Consider the following 13,280-nt stretch of genomic DNA (forward strand, 5'->3'; position numbering starts at 1 on the left):
GTGGCAAAGCAAAGACAGCTCACTTTCTGAGGATTTCTGCCTCCAGCTTTTTAAAGCAACAACTTTCTCTCCCTCCTCCCTGGGCGTAGTTCTCAGAGTTGTGATCACAGCTTATGTACACACCAACTTGCGTTCTACTTTCCTTTGATGTTAGTTCATCAAATGTACACACATATCAATTTGATGTTTTATAAGTTGTTTTCTCATCATGAGTCTTTAAATCTTTAAAAACTGTAGAATTCCATCATGTAGAGATGACATGATTGACAATAATTTCTCTAGTTTTGAACATTTAAGACATTTCCACATTTTTGTTGGGGGAATATTTGTCCTAAAATACTTTTAAATAATTGGATCTCTCTCTCTGTCAAATTACTTTCTATAAGTAAACTGCTGGGAAGATGCAGAATGGGGAAAGACTAGTTTGCATTTTTATTACCCTTGATATAACCCTGGTTTGTTTGTTTTATTGGCTGGGGAAAAATTGTTATAAAATGTTTTAAGATAAAGTTCTTAAAGTTCTTTTTCTTTCAAATTATTTTCCTAGAAATAAGCTCCCCAAAATGTTCAGAAGAGGGGAAGAAGAGGAATTCACTTTCTTTATTTTTATTGCCCTTAGTATATATTATCACATTTTATACAATATGACCCTAGTAACATTATCTGATTTCAAGACTTACTACAAAGTTACAGTAACAAAGGCAATGTGGCATTGGCTTAAAGACAGACAAATCAATGAACAGAATAGAGAGTCCAGACTTCCACATATATGGACAATTGATTTTTGACAAAAGTGCAAGAACAATTCATTGGGAAAAGGATAGTCTTTTCAATAAATGTTGCTAGGACAACTTGAATATCTTCATGAAAAAAATGAACTTCAAATTTCATTTGAAATACAAATGATGTATTTCACATCATATACAAAAATTAAGTCCAAATGTAGTATAGATCAAGATGTTAAACCTATAGTTATTAAACTTCTAGAGGAAAACATAGAAAAAATACTTGTAACCTTGGGGTTAGGCAAAGATTTCTTAGAAATGACACCAAAAGCACAGCCATAAAAGAACAAATAAATGTGGACTTCATCAAAGTGTAAAATCTCTGCTCTTGGTAAGAGATAGTTAAGAGAATGAAAACATAAGTCACATATCAGGAGGAAATGCCCTTTTAGAAAGATTTTTATTTATTTATTTTACTTATTTATTTTTTTAAGTAAACTCTACTCCCAGCGTGGTGCTCGAACTCACAACCCTGAGATCAAGAGTTGCATGCCTTACCGACTGAGCCACACAGGCTGAGCCACCCAGGCACCCCTAGGAGGAAATACTTTTAAATCAAATATCTGATAAGGGACACGTGCCCAGAATATATAAAGAACTCTCAAAACTTGAACCCACAATTATATGTTCAATTAATCTTTGACCAAGGAGGCAAGAAAATGCAATGGGAAAAAGACAGTTGATTCAACAAATAGTGTTGGGAAAACTGGACAGCTACATGCAAAAGAATGAAACTGGACCACTCTCTTAAACCATATACAAAAATAGACTCAAAATGGCTTGAGGACCTAAATGTGAGACCTGAAACATAAAAATCCTAGAAGAGAACACAGCAGTAATTTTTTTGACATCAGCTGTAGCAACTTTTTTCTAGATATGTCTCTCTTTTTTTTTAAGATTTTATTTATTCATTTGAGAGAGAGAGAGAAAGAGAGAGAGAGACAGAGAGTGCAAGCAGGGGGAGAGGCATAGGGAGAGGGGGAAGCAGGCTCCCAGCTGAGTAGGGAGCTAGACACAGGGCTCGATCCCAGGACCTGAACTGAAGGCAGATGCCCAACCATCTGAGCCACCCAGGAGCCTCTCTAGATATGTCTCTTGAAGCGAGGGAAATAAAAACAAAAATAAACTATTGGGACTACATCAAAATAGAAATCTGCACAGAAAAGAAAACAATCAACAAAACTAAAAGACAAGCTACAGAATGGGAGAAGAAGATATTTGCAGATGACGTATCCAATAAAAGGTTAGTATCCAAAATATATAAAGAACTTAACACCAAAACCCACAAATCATCCAATTAAAAATGGGCAGAGGACATGAACAGACATTTCCCCAAAACATACAGATGGCCAACAGACACATGAAGAGATGCCCAACATCACTAATCATCAGGGAAATGCAAATCAAAACCACAATGAGATATCACGTCACACTTGTCAGAAGGGCTAAATTCAAAAACATAAGAGTGTTGGCAAGGATGTAGAGAAAAGGAACCCTCTTGCACTGTTAGTGGGAATGCAAACTGGTGCAGCCACTATGGAAAACAGTATGGAAGATCCTCAAACAATTAAAAATAGAACTACCATATGGTCCAGTAAATCCACTACTGGGTATTTACCCAAAGAATATGAAAACACTATTTCAAAAAAATATATGCATCCCTATGTTTATTACAGCATTATTTACAGTAGTCGAATTATGGAAGCAACCCAAGTGTCCACTGATAGATGGGTGAAGAAGAGGTGATGTGTGGTGTGCGTATGTGTGTGTGTGTGTATATATACATAAACACACACACACATATATATGATGGAATATTACTCAGCCATAAAAAAGAATGAAATCTTGTCATTTGCAAGAACATGGATGAATCTAGGTAGTATAATGCTAAGTGAAGTCAGAGAAAGACAAATCCCATATGATTTCACTCATGTGGAATATAAGAAACAAAACAAATGAACAAAGAAAAAAAGAGACAATCAAGAAACAGACTCTTAACTATAGAGAACAAACTGATGATTATCAGAGGAGAGGTGGGTGGAGGGAAGGGTGAAATAGGTGAAGGGGCAAAAAGAAACTCTGAGGGTTCATTATCCTGGTCATGGTGATGATTTCACAGTTATAGCTATGTGGCAAAACTTATCAAACTATTTCCTTTAACTAAAGTTATTTCTTTAAATGGATGGGATGCTCTCTTTATATTTTTATACTATCTCCTAATAAAAAGCAGTATTATACGTATTTAAACATTACTAATTATTTTTTTAAAGATTTTATTTATTTATTTGACAGAGAGAGACACAGCAAGAGAGGGAGCACAAGCAGGGGGAGTGGGAGAGGGAGAAGCAGGCTTCCTGCTGAGCAGGGAGCCCGATGCGGGGCTCGATCCCAGGACCCTGGGATCATGACCTGGGCTGAAGGCAGATGCTTAACCAACTGAGCCACCCAGGCACCCCAAATTACTAATTATTTCTAATATGTTTGAGAAATAGCATCAACAAGGACAACAAACTTCTCTCTTAGTTTCAATATTTTTGGAAATTTACATCTCTGGAAAGTTTAAACATTTATGTATGGATGTATGTATTTGGCTCCATGCCAGCGTGAAGCCCAACGTGGGCCTTGAGCTCATGACCCTGAGATTGAGACCTGGGCTGAGATCCAGAGTTGGCTGCTTAATCACCTGACCCACCCAGGCGCCCTGAACAGTTTAAACTTTTAGTAGTCTTTCAAAGCCTGGATCTGAGCACTGGCACTGCTCCTTGTTAGCTCTAATGTTGAGCAAGTCATTTATCTTTTGTGTGACTCAATTCCGTCATTGGTATAAAGAGGTAGTGAGGTCCACCTCCTAGGATTGGTTTGAGGATCAAAGATAATAATAAATACGAATGTTCTTTACACCCTGTTAATGGCCAATCATGTGTAAAGGTTTTGTAAGTTTCATTGCCAGATGACCTAGTTCACACCTTAGGCCTTGAGAGATTAGATCAGAATGAAGATAATTCCTTTTTCATTTTTTTAAAAAAGATTTTATTTATTTATTTGACAGAGGCACAGCGAGAGGGTACACAAGCAGGGGGAGTGGGAGAGGGAGAAGCAGGGAGCCTGATGCGGAGCTCGATCCCAGGACCCTGGGATCATGACCTGAGCCAAAGGCAGACGCTTAATGACTGAGCCACCCCGGCACCCCTCCTTTTTCATTTTTTAATGGCGGGGGGAGTTGCAGAGAAGTCGGGGTCGGATGTTACAATGAGGTGAGAGTTTAATGCTGGTGACACCCACCACATTCATAAACTTGTGGTTCCAGCAACCTAGTTTCACATCTTTAAATATGACATCCTCTCAACTTCTTTTGGACTCTACCCCAAACCCCCAGCATCCTTGACAACCACAAGCCCCAAAGAAAAACTCTATAGATAACCCTGGTTTGTTTTCCAGGCCAGAGATAAAATTTGAGCTCCTTTTGTCCCTGGATAAATCAGAACTTATGTCTATTTTATAGTTTAGTGTAATAGCCAGCGTTTCTACATCTCTGTAATACAGTCAGTGTGTGGTTCCCCCAGTCTCAGCATCAGCTGGGGACTTGTTAGAAATGCAGATTCTCATATCCCATCCTAGACCTATGAATTAACAACTCTGAGGATAGGACCTGTCAGTTTGTGGTTTAATGATCTCTCCAGGTGATTCTGATGCAGAATAAAGTTTGAAGACCACTGCTGTAATATATACAGTTAAATCCTACACACTGACTGCCAGTTTACTAGTTAGTGGTAAATTAGCTTCTAACTGATGGCCTTTTCTGGAAACATTTCCAAAGATATTTTTTTAGTTGGCAATAAGATCGAATTACATTTAAATTCTACCTGTGGAGTGAGTGGGTTATGAGTTATTGGATACATCTGTCATCAAATTTTGCCATTGGAACTTGGGAAAGTTACTTTGACTTTAATATTGTGGAATGTCATTTGGACAATCAATTTTTAAAAACAGCATCCTATTCTTAAAAACTTGAAGAATTCAAAAAAGCTTTCAGAGTCACCTTCCTTAAACTTAGAAAGGACTTGTACATTGGGGGACTGGGTTGCTCTAATTTTGCACAATGAACTTGGAGTACAAACTGGTCATTGTATTAAGGCAAGTAAGACAATCTCCATGTGAATTAAAACTATGCACAAATTTTTAAGTTCAGTGATGCCCTTTTTACCTGTTTTCTATTACCTAGGGCATCATTTGTTCATTTACCAAACAGAATAAGCCAGACTCCTTTGGGTAAGGGAGAGAAGGGGAGGAAGGCTGGTAAAGAGCCTATAAGACTTCAATGCCCCTTCGATGCCGCGTGTCTTGCCAGGACCTCCATGGTGTTGGTCACGGGGCTCACCTCGCCTGTCCCTGGGTGCTCAGGATAAAGGCTGCAGGAATGCTAACGCTGGTTACCACTTGAAGTGGGATGACGGTCCTCAAGGGTCTCAGATGTCAATCTCATTCCATTCAGGGTTTCTGTTTGAGACAAGCTGCTTGTTAAAGAGGTTACAAAATGTGAAGCCAATTTACCTTGTACGGGGGGACATTTCCAGTTTGAAACTATGGTTCCCACTGTGCACAACATGGTACCTCCTCACATGAATGTCTGACAAGGATCTGGCACTCCAACATCGCCAACACAGATGAAATATGTCTAAGTTTACTGAGAGACCATTCAACTGACAGTACTGGCTGGACATCGCCTGGAACATTCAAGGATGTTATTTGGGGATTAAGTAAACTATTTGCTGTCCTTTTGGATTGTGATGATCCATTGAATATTAAAGCCACAGAACACATTTGCAGAACCAAGAGGACTTCCAGAATAATGTTGAAGACTTCATTAAGCCTTAGGGCAGAAGATAGAAAGAGAAGATTGTAGAACCAGGGATTGTGTGTTATAAATTTCTCTAATGTGAAGTGAATTATGACAGCTTTACAGTTTTAAAAATATGTGTTTAATGTACTGTGCTGTGAAATCCCAAAGTCTGAGAATTAATGACCTAGATTCTAGGATACAAAGAATGCAAAGAACATGAAGACAAAACCGGGCCTACATGCTACCCCCCCCCCCAAGTGTCAGAGTCTAAGAAGGAAGTGCCCCAGTGGAAAGAATGGGTCTTAGTAATGGTCTCATTTCCTCCCCTCTGAGTTCATCTTGAACGTGACAAGGAGGGCAAAGCCCGGACTCATAAACCCCGTGTTCACCCTTTTGGCCGCAGATAGGTTTTCTGAATCCTGATGTTCAACTGGAGTTGGGGATGTGAGAGGCTGTTCCTATTTGGGGATTCAGACTAGCCCTCGACACAGAAGAGCCACCTCTGTTCAGTCTAGACACTGGGGCAGACATTGAAAACTTGGCTTCTTCTATCCAAACCAGACAGAAGATTCCAGATGGAGGCTTTAAGTGGGGAATCATAAGGAAGTGCAGGGGTTCCTGGGGAAGAGATGACGAAGGCCCTTGGAAGGATTCGGGCAATGACTGTTGCCCAACAGTAGGGAGAGGTGTTCTGACTTTAATGCAGCTCATGGTACCTTAGTTCCCCAGAAAGAAAAGCCTGAGACAAGGATGTGGGTACAGGTGACTTCCTGGGGAAGAGAACGGGCCTAGGGAGTCTGGCCAGGGAAGGAGGGTGAGCCAAGCCAGTTGTAATGGTCCCTGCTGTGGACAACTGGGCTTTGATGCCAATGGTAACTTCTGAGGAACTGTAGAGAATATGCCTCAAACTGACCATCTGAGGGATGAAAGGGAGAAGCATTTGTAAGTCTTCATCCCTTGACCCCCATCCAGCGTTAGTAAATGGTTGCCTCAAGGGGTTGTAACACCCTTGCCCCTCTGTGTTGCACACGATCCAGGGCTGACTGTGTTCCTGCAGGCACTCCCCACCCACCACATCAGAGGAGCCCTGAGGGGGTCCGGGGGTGAAGCATGGCCACCGAAGGCAGGCCAAAGCCTGTGTGGAATTGTGCCCCCAAACAAGGCCAGGATCAAAGGTATGAACAAGGGAGTGTGAGGCTGTACATACTAGCGCCCAACACTTACCCAATCCTGAAAAATCTTATGTTCTGCAAAATCAAGCAGTACAAATAAAAGGGCTGTGGGGAAAATAAGGTTAGAGGCAGATAACTCCCAATCTATGCACATCTGTAACTGGAATGCTCCTGCAAATAGTAGTTTGCACATCAGGAGAACACTTGGACCACCCAGGCATCTCAGTGTGGCTGGAGGCCATCACAGAGGCTATTTCTTTTCTTTTTTTTTTTTTTTAAGATTTTATTTATTTATTCATGAGAGACAGAGAGAGAAGCAGAGGGAGAAGCAGGCTCCCCGCGGAGCAGGGAGCCCAATGAGGGACTCGATCCCAGGACCCCGGGACCGTGACCTGAGCCGAAGGCAGCCGCTTAACGACTGAGCCACCCAGGCGCCCAAGGCCATCACAGAGGATATTTCAAATGTGCAACACGATGGAGTGGGAAAGACCTGGCAGGGCTTTGCTTAGAGCTGGCCCAGCAGATGCAGACACAGTACAGAGGGCAACGGCTCTGAGCTCTCCTCAGTGGGCCTGGGAGGCAGTGCTGTCTGGCCTGGAGCTGGGGAAAGGGGCTCTGGGTGTGAGTGCTCACTTTTAATTTTCCTAAACTATAGCTGAAAGGGCTCATTGCAGTCAGGGTAGCAGCTGAACTGAGGGCTTCTTGCTTTCCTGATGATGCTTCTGATTCTCCTCCTGCAATGAGTGCCTCCCTTACAGAAATGCACATTCTAGCAGAATGAATGTGTTTCAGTGTCTCGCTGTATGGCCATTGTGGCGCATCTCGGCTAAATATTGGTCCATTTCACTGCACCTGTGGGGGTCCGGCATTTTACGTCTTATGTCATTTATTCCTCCTCAGACCCTGTGCACTCTGTGCCTTTGCCCGTGATGTCAGGCCCTTACAGGATGGAAGAGAGCTTAGGGAGCTGTGAGATCTGCTCAGTCACCCAAAGTAGCAGAGCAAGACTAGGAATGGTGTAATACCAATTCTTATAGTCCTAACTATCTTCTATTACCTTCTTTTTCTTTTTTAAAGATTTTATTTATTTGTCAGAGAGAGAGGGAGAGCACATAAGGGGGGTCGGGGGGGTGGTGGGCAGAGGGAGAAGCAAGCTCCCCGCTGAGCAGGGAGACCGATGTGAGGCTTGATCCTAGGACTCTGGGATCATGATCTGAGCCAAAGGCAGACGCTTAACCAACTGAGCCACCCAGGTGCCCCTTAAAAATATCTCATAACAAATTTTCCCCAGCAAAAAAAAGTGGAAATGTTTTAAGTGTTCAAAGCTAGCGAAATTATTGTCAATTATGTTATCTCTACATGCTGGAATTATACAGTTTTTAAAGATAAGACTCATGATGGGAAAATGACTTACAAAACATCAAACTGATAGGTGTGTATATTTGATGAACTAAGATCAAGGGAAAGTAGAACGCAAATTGGTGTGTACATAAGCTGTGATCACAACTCTGAGAACTTTGCCCAGGGAGGAGAGAGAGAAAGTTGGTTGCTTTTAAAAAGCTGGAGGCAGAAATCCTCAGAAAGTGAGCTGTCTTTTCTTTGCCACACACTTTCTAGACCCTCGTGGTTGTAGCAATCTAGAGCTCAGGGTTTGTGTGAGATGAGTAATACAGCACTGCTCTTCCAATAAAGAAAGACAAAGTTTTATGTTGTAGGGCAAGTGAAGGGGGAAGAGAGCAATGGGCAGAAGCTGGTGGAGATGAGCAGTGAATCTCAGAGAGGGAAAGGTGGCCAAAAGGTGGGAGGCTGGAGACTTCCAGAGAAGAAATGGCCAGTGAAAATGTTCTAGGAACAACCATGACACAGAAGTGCAGAGGCAAGGGAGTTAAGGAGAAGCAAAACACAAAGCAAAACAAAAATGTCCCCACTGAACAGATGAATTTATGAATTCAGGGGGCTGACCTTTAGGTTATACAGATAAAGGATGGAAGGTAACACAAAATACTAAAAACAGCTACTATATTATAGTAGTAGAACATAACTGTAAGTTTCCAAATTTAATTTGTATTTATTCATCTGTTCTTGGGATAATATCATACTTTAAAAAAAAGATTTATTTATTTATTTGAGAGAGAGAGAGAGAGAGAGAGAGAGAGAGCCTGGGGTGTGGTGCAGAGAAAGAGGGAGAGAGAGTCCCAAGCAGACTCCGTGCTGAGTGGGGAGCCTGATATGAGGCCTGATCTCACAACCCTGAGATCATGACCCGAACTGAAACCAAGAGTTGGGCACTCAAACACCCAGGCACCACCAAACTTTTTTTTTTTAAATTAGGTCAGCATTATAGAAATTTTTAGCATCTAGTATATCAAGGCTACTGAAGTAGAGTAGCCAGATCATATTGTGAAGTTTGTAAAATACAGAGCTGTATAAAGTAAAAGTCATTTATAATGCTCCCTAACATCTGCCACCTCAATCGAGCCAAGTACTTGAATATTTTGGAGTGTATTCTCCTTTTTCCTAAGCTTGTCTGTACATACCCCGTTTTCTTCTTTTCTGCTTTCTATCACTATAGATTAAATTGACTTTCTTAGAGTTTCATGTAAATGGAATCGTACAGTATGTACTCTTGTGTCTGCCTTCTTCCATTCAGCATGCTTTCGGAGGTTCATTCATATTTTGCGTATATCATTTCCTTTTTACTGAGGATAAGTATTCTATTGCAAGAATATATATCACAATTTTTCATCTGATGGACATTTGGGTTGTCTGCAGCGTGAGCAGTTATGGATAAAGCTGCTATGAACATGCCTGTACAAGTCATTGTGTGAATATGGGTTTTCATTGATATAGGAGTGGAATGGTTAGCTCTTGTGCTGTTTATTTAACTTTATAAGAAACTGCCATATTGTTTTTCAAAATGATTGTACCATTTTACATTCTCTCAGATAAATATATATATATATAATTCCTTCCAGATATAAATATATATAAATATAAAATATATATTACATGTTATTAAATATATTTGATTTTTTATTTTGAAAATTTTAAATATTTATATATAAGTAAGCTCTAGGCCAAATGTGGGGCTTGAACTCATGACTCTGAGATTAAGAGTCACAGACTCTACCGACTGAGCCAGCTAGGTACCCTCTGGTAATACTGATTAAAGCCAAATTCTTACTTTCAAGCAGGTCTCCATCCCCAGGATGGAGCCCAGTTTACCCCTTCCCAACCTTTGCTTCCCTGTGGATGAGTGGTTGTCTAAGTTTCAGGGAGGAGGTGGGCGGGAAGGACAGGGAGAGTGTGGGGCCACCATGGAGGATGCTGAGTTACGTGCAGCCCCCCTTGAGGGCATAGCTTGGGGGTGAGACAATGGCACCTGTCTTCTCAGACCATGGGGCAGTGGCCCCAAAGTCTTAGCTTGGGAGTTGATTCAGCAGGTGCTGAACAAAGGAAAACACTAAAATAACATCAAAAAGGAAGTAGATAGGGAGGGCCGTTGTCCCATGTGTGAATGACCCTTTATGCTTGTCTTTTTTTTTTTTAAAGATTTTATTTATTTATTTGACAGAGAGAGACACAGCGAGAGAGGGAACACAAGCAGGGGAAGTGGGGGAGGGAGAAGCAGGCTTCCTGCGGAGCAGGGAGCCCGATGTGGGGCTCGATCCCAGGACCCTGGGATCATGACCTGAGCCGAAGGCAGATGCCTAATGACTGAGCCACCCAGGCACCCCTGTGCTTGTCTTTTATAGGGTGGGAATCCTCAGCTACTTTCTGGTTTCATTACTTGTCAGAGAAATGTATGTTGAAACTTAATTGCTTCCTCTCCCAGCCCTTTGCCATACATCCCAGCCAAAGAGAAACCAGAAGCTCTGCTGTCAGAAGAGGAAGACAAAGTGATGGTGACTGTCCCTGGACTATAAAAATTCCCATAAAACTACTTTAAAGATGACACAACCCCATGCATCCGGACTCACCGGGTCTCCAGGGTTTGGGTCTTCCAGCTGTTAGGCAAGAGGGCTGAGAAGTTGGATACCTGTATTCCCTCAGTTTTCCTGTCTTCCTAGTCATCCTGAGATCACTGAGGTGGACACCAGGCGCTGCTAGAGCCCCCTACAGAAGGACTTGCTGCGGTCAGCTGCAGGGAGTACACAGCCCTCTGCCGTCCCCCCTTTCAGAGATGGCCTCAGCTGCAGGAGAGCTGCCTTCCCAGGCTGGCTCACTGGGAGTGGGGTGGTGTGAGTGTTGCTCCGGAACTCTGGGGTTGACCGAGGCTGTGTAAGACCTCTCCCTCTCCCCACCCCTGCTCCCTCTCTCCCTTCCACAGATGTTAGTCCCACCAGCACCACCTCATAAGCATTCTGCACCCTGAAGTCCATCTCAGAGTCTGCTTCCTAGAGAACACACCCGGACAATGATTCAGTAAAAAAGAAGCTGTGAACTTGTATGAGCCTGTTTGTGTCACAAATGGATATATACTTCCAAACGCATGGAATATTTGCAGAAGCTTACAGAAGAGACTGTTAGCAACAGCTACCTCCAGGAACTAGGACTGGGTTTTTTTAGAGCAGAGAGGTGTTACTTTATACTCTTTACCATAAGCATAAATTACTTTTTCTTTTATAATAAAAAACCCCTCTAATTTTATAGAAACATCAGGTTGCATTATACGTAGTTGTCATAGCTACCATTTGGGGAACACCTTCGTACATGTACGTTAGCATGCATTCTCTATTGCTCGAAACAATGCAGAGAGGTTGGTGTCATTATCATCCCATTTTACAGATAAGGGAGCTGAGCTTCAGAGGTGCCAAATGATTGGTCCAGAAGCAGCCATCACCAAGCAGTGAAGCTGGAATAGACTCAGACTCCAACTCCAACGTTCAGGCTATTTCTGAACTCAGTCAGGGTGTGTGTCTTTCTGTCAGTTCAAAGGATGCCTCTGTTCTGAATGGAGAGTGTTGGGCGGCTGGGTGGCTCAGTCACTAAGCGTCTGCCTTCAGCTCAGGTCATGATCCCAGGGTCCTGGGATCAAGCCCCACATCGGGCTCTCTGCTCAGCGGGAAGCCTGCTTCTCCCTCTCCCACTCCCCCTGCTTATGTTCCCTCTCTCGCTGTCTCTCTCTCTCTGTCAAATAAATAAACAAAATCTTTACAAAAAAAAAAAAAATTCCTTCCTGAATGGAGAGTGTGGTGTGGGGGAAAGAGCAATGAACTGGCAGCAGTCAAGACCAAGCTTCTGGTCTTGTTGCTATTATTAGTGACCTCTGAGTTATTTATTGTTTATGTGCTGCACTTACCTACAAAAATCCAAAAGTCATTTTGGTATAGAGGCAAGATCTAAAGGCTATTAGGTTTGACAGAGCTGGGTCCTGCTAGGTACGGTGTGATTTTAAACAAGTTACTTAACCTCTCTGAGCCTCAATTTTCTATTCTTTACAGAAAATGGACCCTAAGACTCAGAGTTGTTCTGAGAGTTAAATGACACAATAGAACAGCACTTACTATATTCTAGGCACCCAAGAAATCACTCCTTCCCCCCTTGGGATTTAACCTTTGGTTTTTGAGATAAAGAAAGCTGTGCCTCATTTTAGCCTAAGTAAAAATACTCAATTTGCTAAAGAAGATATATTTAATGTATGTGAAAGGACTGTTTGGGATTCTTTTATGGATCAGCAGAAGAAAGGAACCATTTTTCTCATGACCATTGTTTTGTCCCTGCGAGCTCCACGTGACTGAAAGATCTCCAAGGCATAAGGACTCTCCTGGGTGGGAATTGGAAAAGTAAGAGACCCTCCTTGGAAATTGTGAAGGGGAAAAAAATCAATCCCTAGACCCGGGAAGAGTGGTGCTGTTGTGGATTCAGTGGCAGCCTCCGGAAAGCTATGTCCATGTTCTGACCCCTGGAAGCTGGAGACAGGATCTGAGTAGATGTAATGTCAAGATGAGATCATCCTGGATTATCTGGGTGGACCCTAAATCCAATGACAAGTGTCCTCATAAGAGACACAGAGGAGAGGCACGGGAGGAAGAGGAGAAGTCCAAGATGAAGACTGCAATTTGGGTAATGCAGCCAGATGCTGGAGGGGGAGGGGAGGATTCTCTACCAGGCCTTCAGATGGAGCGTGGCTCTGCCAAAACCTCCATTGTCGACTCAGCCCACTCCTAGATTTTGGAATCTTGGCCCTCTGACCTGTGAAAGAATAAATTTCTTTTGTTTTAAGCCACCAAGTTTGCGGTCATTTGTCACAGGAACCACAGGAAACCGATACAGGTGCCACGAGACAATTTTAGTGGCAACTACGGGAAAAGAATCAAGATTAAATGACATCAAAGAAGGACCCATTTGACTAAATGCTTAGCAATCAAGCAGTAGAAATGTAGACCCAAGAGATGTCATCACGGAGCTGACACGCTAGCCTTCTGAAACAAGAGCGCACAGAGAGGAAGTGGGTCAGTTAGGGGCCGGAAGCAAGAGGGG

General features: G+C 42.5%; 1 long non-coding RNA gene across 1 annotated transcript in view; it reads left to right on the forward strand.

Annotated features, from left to right (window-relative positions):
• Window positions 1-11,943, forward strand: part of LOC114205180 (uncharacterized) — a 32,132-nt gene extending 20,189 nt beyond the window's left edge. Inside the window, exon 3 of the long non-coding RNA XR_003608348.2 lies at window positions 10,633-11,943. This is a non-coding gene — a long non-coding RNA (uncharacterized LOC114205180). The remainder of the gene's footprint in view (window positions 1-10,632) is intronic.
• The last annotated feature ends 1,337 nt before the right edge of the window (window positions 11,944-13,280 follow it).

Source organism: Eumetopias jubatus, unplaced genomic scaffold (genome assembly GCF_037043125.1).
Source record: "Eumetopias jubatus isolate StellerSeaLion01/CBP00866 unplaced genomic scaffold, mEumJub1_p1.0 scaffold_17, whole genome shotgun sequence".
NCBI classification, from domain to species: Eukaryota; Metazoa; Chordata; class Mammalia; order Carnivora; family Otariidae; genus Eumetopias; species Eumetopias jubatus.